Source organism: Mustela putorius, unplaced genomic scaffold (genome assembly GCF_011764305.1).
Source record: "Mustela putorius furo isolate JIRA1106 unplaced genomic scaffold, ASM1176430v1.1 tig00000785_pilon_pilon_pilon, whole genome shotgun sequence".
NCBI classification, from domain to species: Eukaryota; Metazoa; Chordata; class Mammalia; order Carnivora; family Mustelidae; genus Mustela; species Mustela putorius.
Genome location: NW_025421480.1, coordinates 3597292 through 3606492, shown reverse-complemented (window position 1 = coordinate 3606492; position 9201 = coordinate 3597292). Strand labels below are relative to the sequence as shown.

At 42.8% G+C, this 9201-nt stretch overlaps 1 long non-coding RNA gene across 2 annotated transcripts; it reads right to left on the bottom strand.

Moving 5' to 3' along the window:
• Positions 1-208: 208 nt before the first annotated feature.
• LOC106006216 lies at positions 209-6411 on the bottom strand. 2 transcript variants are annotated; one of them, XR_001180166.2, is made up of 3 exons: positions 6164-6411; positions 5679-5992; positions 209-969 (listed from the first exon to the last, which is right to left on the bottom strand). It is a non-coding gene; the product is annotated as an uncharacterized LOC106006216 (long non-coding RNA). The 2 variants fall into 2 exon arrangements; XR_001180165.2 differs by having other exon boundaries at positions 5679-5977; positions 6164-6410.
• Between the last annotated feature and the right edge of the window lie 2790 nt (positions 6412-9201).

The following is a 9201-nucleotide window of genomic DNA, read 5'->3' as shown; positions in this document are numbered from 1 at the left end:
TTAATCTTTAAGACAGTTTCTGCTAGTTGGTATGGAAAGCACTAACGTTAATGAGTCACGTGAAACTTCTACCTTACTTATTTTTTTAAAGATTTTATTTTTTTGACCGAGAGAAACAAAGCAAGAGACAGAACACAGGCAGATGGAGTAGAAGAGGGAGAAGCAGGCTTCCTGCCAGGCCGGGAGCCCCATGCAGGGCTCAGTGCCAGGATCCAGGGATCATGACCTGAGCCAAAGGCAGCTGCTTAACGACTGAGCCACCCAGGCGCCCCTGAAACTTCTTCTGTAGGAGATAAAGGCACGGGGCGCCTAGGTGGCTGGGGTGGTTAAGTGTGTGCATCCGGCTCATTGTCATCCCAGGGTCTCTGCTTGGCTGGGAGTCTGCTTCCCCCCCTCCCTCTCCGCTTGCCACTCCCCTTGCTTGTGCACACTCTCTCTCTCAAATAAATAAAATCATTTAAAAAAAAAAAAGGAAAAGAACATAGGAAGGGCTCTGCATCAGTTGAACTAGGTGTCTGCGTCAGCTGCTGAGCTGAGCTTTGTGTCTTTCCTTGGCTTTAAGAAGTGAAGCAAACCCCAAACTTTCGATCAGCCCCAGCTGGGTGCCACCCTGGGAATTTCTTCACCCACCGCATCTCAGTTTGAGGAACCTAGAAAGTCAAGGATGGCAATTTGAATAGATTTGGCTTCCCAGGAGCTCAGAGGCAAATCTGCCAGCAGAGTCCAAAGACCATCTACCATTTTTACTAGAATTTGCTAAAAATAACGAACATCTTCTGTCTCGCACTGGCACACAATGGTGTTCGGCACAATTATTTTACTGCCGGGACAGGTCACAAAGGAGGGTGATGGGCACTTACACCAGGCCCTTGGCTTGTACCGCATGCACTCCATGCTCTTGGGCAATTCTTCAAATACTCAGGCACCAGAAGAAAACTCATTGGGGGCCAAAGTGCTGCTGAACATGACCTAAACATTGAAATAGGCATAGTCATTCCAGTTCCATTTGGGTATATGTAAATAAAATACAAGCATACTCCTGTTAAATTTCTACCAGCTCTTTTTAGCCAACAGAACAGAATTTAATCTCTGGACAATTTCATCAGGACACCTAACATTTTTCATCTTGTAGTAAAGCAGTGCACATATATTTTTTTCTCCCCAACTTGAGGACAAAAAGGCATTCTTTTTCAAATCGCTTTAGTTATCTGGAATAGGTACTTCCTGTCCAATACAAAAGATAGAAAGGGTATGAAGTCATCTGTGTGCGTGACCTGCCTCGCCCACTGCTCCCCTGGACTCCTTGTTTTTTTCCAGAAGCAGCCGGTATTGCCAGTTTCTTGGGTATACTTCCTCCATCTTTTACACCCATCGAAGCACACCAGATATGTATACATTCATATATTCTTCAATCTCTCTCTCAGAAAAAAATAATAGAAATGGTAGCATACTGTCTGCACCTTCTTTCTTTGTTCTTGATGGATCTTGGAACTCATTCCACATCATTCTCTCGAGTCTCCCCCTGCGTTTTCACAGGTGATTGTATGTGCGTGTGCTTGTGGCAACACACCATTGCACGGGTGTGGCTTATCCCTGTTCATTGATGGCTTCTCTCTCTTTTTTCATTAATGTCTTCTTGTCTTTTGCTGTTACAAAAGCTGCAATGAATATCCTTGTACATATGTTGTTCTGCAAATGTGTGAGTCCAAAAGTGTACCCATTTCCCCATACGCTCGCCATGCGGGATGTTTATCAAACTTGGCTCTTTGTCAGTGTGATAGTAACCATGGTAGTGCGGTAGGACTGAAATCCCAGTTCTCTTATTATGAGGCTGAGGATATTTTGTATGCTTAAGAGCAATTATATATTTCCCTTTTTATTAACTAAGCATTCTTGTTCTTTGTCCACTATGCTTTTGAATTGTTTTTAACCTTCATTTTAAAAAGTGCTTTATGGTATGAGTTGCAAATATTTTAGCCCATCTTTTTTGTACATCTGTCATCTTGATTAATTGTGGCTTTTGCCATGCTGAAATTTTTACTTTTATGTTGTTCAGATCTATCCATCTTTTATGTTTCGGTGCTTTATATTGCATTAATAAATGCCTTCCACACATTGAGATACCAATATATCCTTGCTGGGGCAGCTGAGTGGTCCAATTGGTTAAACATCTGACTCTTGGTTTCACCTCAGGACGTGATCTCAGGGTGTATCGCACTCAGCGTGGAGTCTGCTTGATTCTCCCTCTCCCTCGGCCTCTCCCGTTCACACGTTCTCTCTCTAAAATAAATAAATCTTTTAAATATATATTTACATCTTGCTTTTCAGACTTCTAGAATATCGTTTTTTTTATATCTTAATTTTTGATCCATCTAAGTTGCATCCTGGTGACGGTATGACGTGGATTCAGACTGCATTTTTTTTCTAGATGGTTAACCAGTATCCCCAGATCATTTTTTAAATCCATGTTTCCACAATAATTTCAAAATGCTGATTTTTCATTTAATAAATTCCTATGTATATTTAAGCCTAATTCCCAACTTCGTGTATTCACTGTCCTGTTTTACTTATAGCTTTACAAGTATCTGGTTATATACCTCTAATAATTTGGCATGGCAAAGAAAAGATTTCATTCATTTTTAACCCAGTCCCTACCCTTCCGTAAGGTCAAGTTTGCTTATTTCATTTTTCTATTTATTCATCCCATTCACGCACCTACTTATTTACTATACAGACATTTATTAAGCAGTTTCTAAATATCTGGCATTATGCCAGTGCAAGAGAGCAGTAGATGAATGGCAGTCCCTACTCTTAGAGAGTTCACGGAGAGCGGGCACACAGATGGTACCTGGGGAATGTCAAATATTGGTAGAGTCAGTGGTCAAGGACACGGCCTTCGAGGCAGACAGTCTCTAGTCAGATTTGGGCTTGACCACTTGCTCACTGTATGGCCTTGGGCAAATGAACCTCTCCGCTTCTCATCTAAAAGTGGTGGTAGCAACACCTACCTTTTAGGTTGTTATGAGAATTAAAAGATTTAATACACTTAGAATATTCCTGGCACCAAGAAGTTCTAGTTACGACAACCTTGTCACCACTAGCCCCCCGCGAGCTCCTGGGGAATGTGTCAGTGCCCTGATAAGATGTCTTCCCTGCCTCCTCATCTGGTTGACAGGAATATTACCACGGCCCGAGACTCTACAGCTCCCTCACACCCAACAGCTGTGAGCAGCTTCACCTCCTCCTGTCCTGAGACCACCGAGACCCATCTCATTGGGCCATTTATTTCTTTTTCCATCATCTACCCACACCCCACACCCCATGCTCCCAAACACCAGACTCTCAGGTCATCCTCTTTCCCCACATGAGAATCCCCACACAGCTCTGCACATTTCCTTTCTGGTCCCTTCTCCTAGCCCTCCCCATCTCATAAAACCCTTTTATGGGGACCTCTGGAGCTCAAGGGGGTTTGTGGGCACACCGGTGCTCCATTATAACCACCTCTTGTCAGAACATTCCCTCCTCTTCATGTTTCTCTGTTCTCTCCACTTCAGTTGTCTCTTCCCCACCTTCCTCATGCCCCTGGGCTTGGAGGGGAGATGGGTGCCCCCCGGCTCCTCATTTCCCCTCACTTCTCCCTAAGAACTTCCAGGTTGGAGTGTCCTGTGGACAGATTGTCACCTACCCCTCCTTGCTGTTGTCACCAACTCTGCCAGCATACTCACCCTTTCTTCAATGATCTCAGCTCTGGGGTCCCTGCCGCGCTCTCCAGTGCTACTTCTGCCATGGTTCTTGGGGATTTCAGTCTCCATGGAGATCATCTTTTCAAATCCTGATGTCTCAGTTCTTCGACATCGTCTCCTTAGTGAACTTGTCCTGCATCCCACTTCAGTTACCCAGTCTCCTACTCCTATCCTGGTTCTTACAATTATTAGTAACACAATCCCAGAATGCTTTCGTTTCTAATTCTCTGCTCCACTTACCACCTCAGTGTTTGGGCTCATATCTCCTGGCACCCCAAGTTCAACAGTTCCGCTCTTGCATGTGGGACCTACAATCTGTTGATTCAATCACATCACCATTTCCCCCATCTCTTACCACACACGGTCTTCATTTAGCTTTTTACCATGTTAAAATCCACAGTTAAGGGTCACTCCCTTGCAGGCCTTCTCATCTCCTTTGCTGATCTTTTCCTTTCTTTGTTTGGTACAGGCCACTCCTTGCTAAACCCAACTCTGCCAATTCTGTGTCAACACCAGCGCATCCGATAATAACTGCAGAAGGACCGGTTACCAGGCCGCCTCATTTCACTGTAAATTTATGATCATCACCTCAAGGGCACCCTTAATGCTACTGTGTTACCCTAGTCCCTCACTCTCCCACTCTTCTGGATGGTTCCTTCATACCTTCTCCTCTCTCCTCAAAACTCCAACATCTCCATCCCAACCTCATGCCTAGCTTCGTACTTTACTGAGAAAGAAGCAGCATTGGGAAGAGAACTTATACAAGCCCCTTCTGGGCCATATACCCAGCCACTGGCATCTGTCCTATATCTGTGTCCTAGCCACCTCAGCCTGTTAGAAGGGATTACTTGCTCGCACTTATTCTTCAGGTCAACACCACTCCTTGGGTCTAAAGCTCATCCCTCTCACTTAGAGCACTGCACCTGCGATTCTTATTTACTCTGGCACGCTTCATGCTGCCTTCTCTATTTGATAATTCCCACTACCTTATAAACGTGTTATGATTTATCCAATTAAAAATAAAAACAATGGGGCAGCTGGGTGGCTCAGTGGGTTAAAGCCTCTGCCTTCGGCTCAGGTCGTAATCCCAGGGTCCTGGGATCGAGCCCCACATCGGGCTCTGCTCAGCAGGGAGCTTGTTTCCACCTCGCTCTCTCTGCCTGCTTCTCTGCCTACTTGTGATCTCTGTCTGTCAAAATAAATAAAATCTAAAAATAAAAATAATAATAATAGATAAATAAATAAAAATAAAAACAATTGCGGTGCCTGGTGGGTCAGCCAGTGAAGCATCTGACTCTTGGTTTTGGCTCAGATCCTGTTCTCAGAGACCTGAGATCAACTCCCGCATATGGAGCCTGCTTGGGACTCTCTCTCCCTATCTCCCTCCCCCACCCTCTCTATCTGAAAAGAAATAAAATTTCAAATAAGTAAGAACAAGTAATCCTTACACTTTTCTATATTGCTCCATTATCCGCTCTTAGAGCCAAGTGTCTCTAAAGAATTGTGTTTTCTTTCTTTCCTTTCCTCCCATCGTCTCAGCTGTTATTATTCCTATCAAGGTCTCCGGTGACTTTCGTACTGCCCAGCTGATGGTCAGTCTCAGTCCCCCTCTCAGTTAACCTCCCAGCAACATTTCTTCGGCACCGTTGAAACAGGTTCTTCACTTGATTTCTAGGAGAGACACCACATTCTCTTGGTTCGTTCCTGTCTTGCTAATAGTTCTCAGTCTTAGCTGTATTATCTCCCTTCCTCCCGATTTTATAGTTCCTCAGGCTCAGCCTCCAGGAAGAATGAACCCTACGGACACCCTGATTTTAGATTTCTAGATGCCCGAACATGGAGAGAACAAAATTGCTATTGGTTTAAGCCATCCCGTTTGTAGTGATTCGTATGGCAGTCCTAAGAAATTGACACACACTTCAATAAACTACTTACAAACAGACCAGTCAACCGTTAGTGGTGATTTCCATCTGAAGTCACGTGACAGGGTCCTTTCTGTGGCCACTAGTCCTGGCGCCGCCTCTCTGACTTTGCTTCCCTCCCCTTCCTTTGCTCGCTCTGCTGCAACCACGCTATTCTCTGCTGTTGCTTTAGCGCTCCAGGTTCACTCCCACTTTCGGGCCTCTGCGCTCCGTCCATCTGCCTGGAATGCTCGTCCCACAGACATCCTGCAGCTCTTCCTCTACCTTCTTCACATGTCTGCTTAAACGCCGTCTTCTCAAATGTATAAATTCCTAGAAACACACAAACTACCAAAGCTGAGTCAGGAAGAAACAGAAAATTTGAACAGACCAATAACCAGCAAAGAAATTATATCAGTAATGAAAAATTTTTTCTTAAAAAAGCCTCCCAACAAACAAAAATGCAGGACATATGGCTTCACAGGTGAGTACTACCAAATATTTAAGAAGAGTTAATACCTATTCTCAAATGGGTCCAAAAAGTAGAAAAGGAAAACTTCCAAATTCATTCTATGAGGCCAGCATTACCCTATATCAACATCAGGTAAAGACATCACCAGAAAGAGAGAACTGCAGACCAATATCCATAGTATCTGTTCTGTATGGATAAGTATTTTTATGATTTGTCCTGAAAACTGACCGGCTAGACCTGCACGTACCCAGGCAGGCTAAGGAATGTTGTTTGTGAGACTCATGCTGTGTGAATAACCTTGGGAGCCTAATTGTTTAAAATATAATATCCGGCCTCTGGGTCAGAACTGGCCCTTCTGTTCCGGACACCAAGAGCTACAAATCTTGTCTCACATCCGCTCCTGCTGCAGGCTGGGCTGGCCCCCCCTAGAACGGAATCGGGGAGGGGAGACGGACACACACGGCCCAGGCTCCTTGAAAATATAGAAACATGATAACCTGAAAGTGCAGCCCGGTCCAAACTGCACGTTGGGAGGCAAATGTTTAATTTCAAAACCTGTTATTTGCCCTATAAACGTGGCCCTTATGGGGATGGTCAGGTACAAGTCTCACCTGAGCGGAGGACGCTCTGCCCAGGCCTCTCAGTCAGGACTCCCGCCTGGCTGTTTCCATGGGGCCTCCCTGGCTGAGGAGGTTTGATGTTGCAAGTACTGGGTTTGATGTAACTTTGCTTCTTTCTCATTTATTGTGTACTGTTACCTTCGTCTTGTATAGATTCCTTTCCTCCTCTGCTTTTATTAGGCTTCTGTAATAATAATAATATTAAGTTTTCTTTTCTTTTTGAAACCAAACCATGCCTATTGTGACTCCTTTGTGCAGAACATAAATATAGATGCAAAAGTCCTTGACAAAATACTAGCAAACTGAATCCAACCATACATTTAAAAATTTATCATGATCAAATGGGATTTATTCCTGGGTTGAAGGGTGGTTCAATATTTACAAATCAATCAACGTGATACAGCACATCAGTAAGAGAAGGGGTAAGAATCATATGATCATTTCAATAGACACAGAAAAGGCATTTGACGAAGTACAACATTCATTCATGTTGAAAACCCTCAACAATCATACACAAAAATAAATTCAAAATGGATTAAAGACCTAAATGTGAAACCTGAAACCATAAAAATATTAGCAAAGAACACAAGCAGTAACCTCTTTGACATCAGCCTTAGCAACTTTTTTCTAGATATGTCTCGGCGCAAGGGAAATAAAGGCAAAAATAAACTATTGGGACTTTATCAAAATAAAAAGCTTCTGCCCAGCAAAGGAAATGACCAACAAAACTACAAGGCAACTTACTGAATGGGAGAAGGTATTTGCAAATGACATATCCAATAAAGGATTAGTATCCAAAATACATAAATATCTGTTATAACTCAAAATCCCAAAACACAAATAATCTGATTAAAATGGACAGAAGACATGAACAGGCATTTTCCCAGAGAAGACATCCAGATGGCCAACGGACAGCTGAAAAGATGCTCAACATTACTCATCATCAGGGAAATGCAAATCAAAACTACAATGAGAGATCACTTCACACCTGTCAGAATGGCTAAAATCAACAAACAAGAAACAACAGGTATTGGCGAGGATGAGCAGAAAAAGGAACCCTCAAGGTGCCTGGGTGGCTCAGTGGGTTAAGCCGCTGCCTTCGGCTCGGGTCATGATCTCAGGGTCCTGGGATCGAGTCCCGCATCGGGCTCTCTGCTCAGCAGGGAGCCTGCTTCCCTCTCTCTCTCTCTCTGCCTGCCTCTCCATCTACTTGTGATTTCTCTCTGTCAAATAAATACATAAAATCTTTAAAAAAAGGAAAAAAAAAAAAGGAACCCTCATGCACTTCTGCTGGGAATGCAAGCTGGTGCAGCCTCTGTGGTAGACAGTATAGAGGTTCCTCAAGTTAAAAATAGAACTACCCTATGAGCCAGGAGCTGCACTTCTGGTATTGGATATTTACTCAAAGAATACAAAAACACTAATTCATAGGGATACATGCTCCCTGATGTTTATAGCATCATTATTTACAGTAGCCAAGATATGGAACCCGTCAAGTGTCCACCAGTTAATGAATGGATAAAGAAGTGGTATGGACATAAATGGAATATCAATCAGCTATGAAAAAGAATGACATCTTGCCATTTACAATGACATGAGTGGAGCTAGGGAGTATAATGCTAAGCAAAATAAGTCAGAAAAAGACAATACCATATGATTTCACTCATATGTGAAATTTCAGAAATAAATGAACAAAGGGAAAAAAGGACAAATCAAGAAGCAGACTCAGAGAGAACAAATTGATGGTTACCAGAGGAGAGGTGGGTAGGGGTTGGGCAAAATAGGTGATTGGGATTCAGGGGTACACTTGTGATGGGCACCAGGTAATGCGTGGAATTGTTGAATCACTATATTGTACACCTGAAACTAATTTTAACACTGTAGTTAACTGGAATTAAAATAAGTACTTAAAAACAAGGGGGAAAAGTCATCTTCTTGGGGACAACTTCTTCAAAATTACTGTTCCCCTCCATTCTCTAGCTCCCTAGTCGGATTTACAGGCCACTGTTGCAGTTAGAAGCATCTGGTATACTTTGTTCACCTCACTCATCTTTTTTTTATGATCGTCTTTTCCCATCATTAGAATGTGTGCTCCATGGATACAGGGAGTTTTTCTTCCTCTTCTTTTCATCACTGTTTTTATGTTGTCTGGCAAGAGTGGATAGTAATTTGTTGGATGAATGAATGAGTAAGTGAGATTGCCTATTATTCCTTTTTTCAATCAAAATAATGGGGCTATCTTGTTATTTGATACAGAGGTTTTGTTTTTTATTATAGAAATTCTCAAACATGTAAAAGTAGAATATATAACATACCTCTCACGCTGATTGAACAAATATCAATACAAGTGTGACCAGTTTGGTCTCATCTATATTTCCACCGTTCCCTGTACCTCCCAGCAGTTTAGTCTGAAGCAAATCCCAAATATCATATCATTTTAATTTATAAAGATTCCATTATGTATC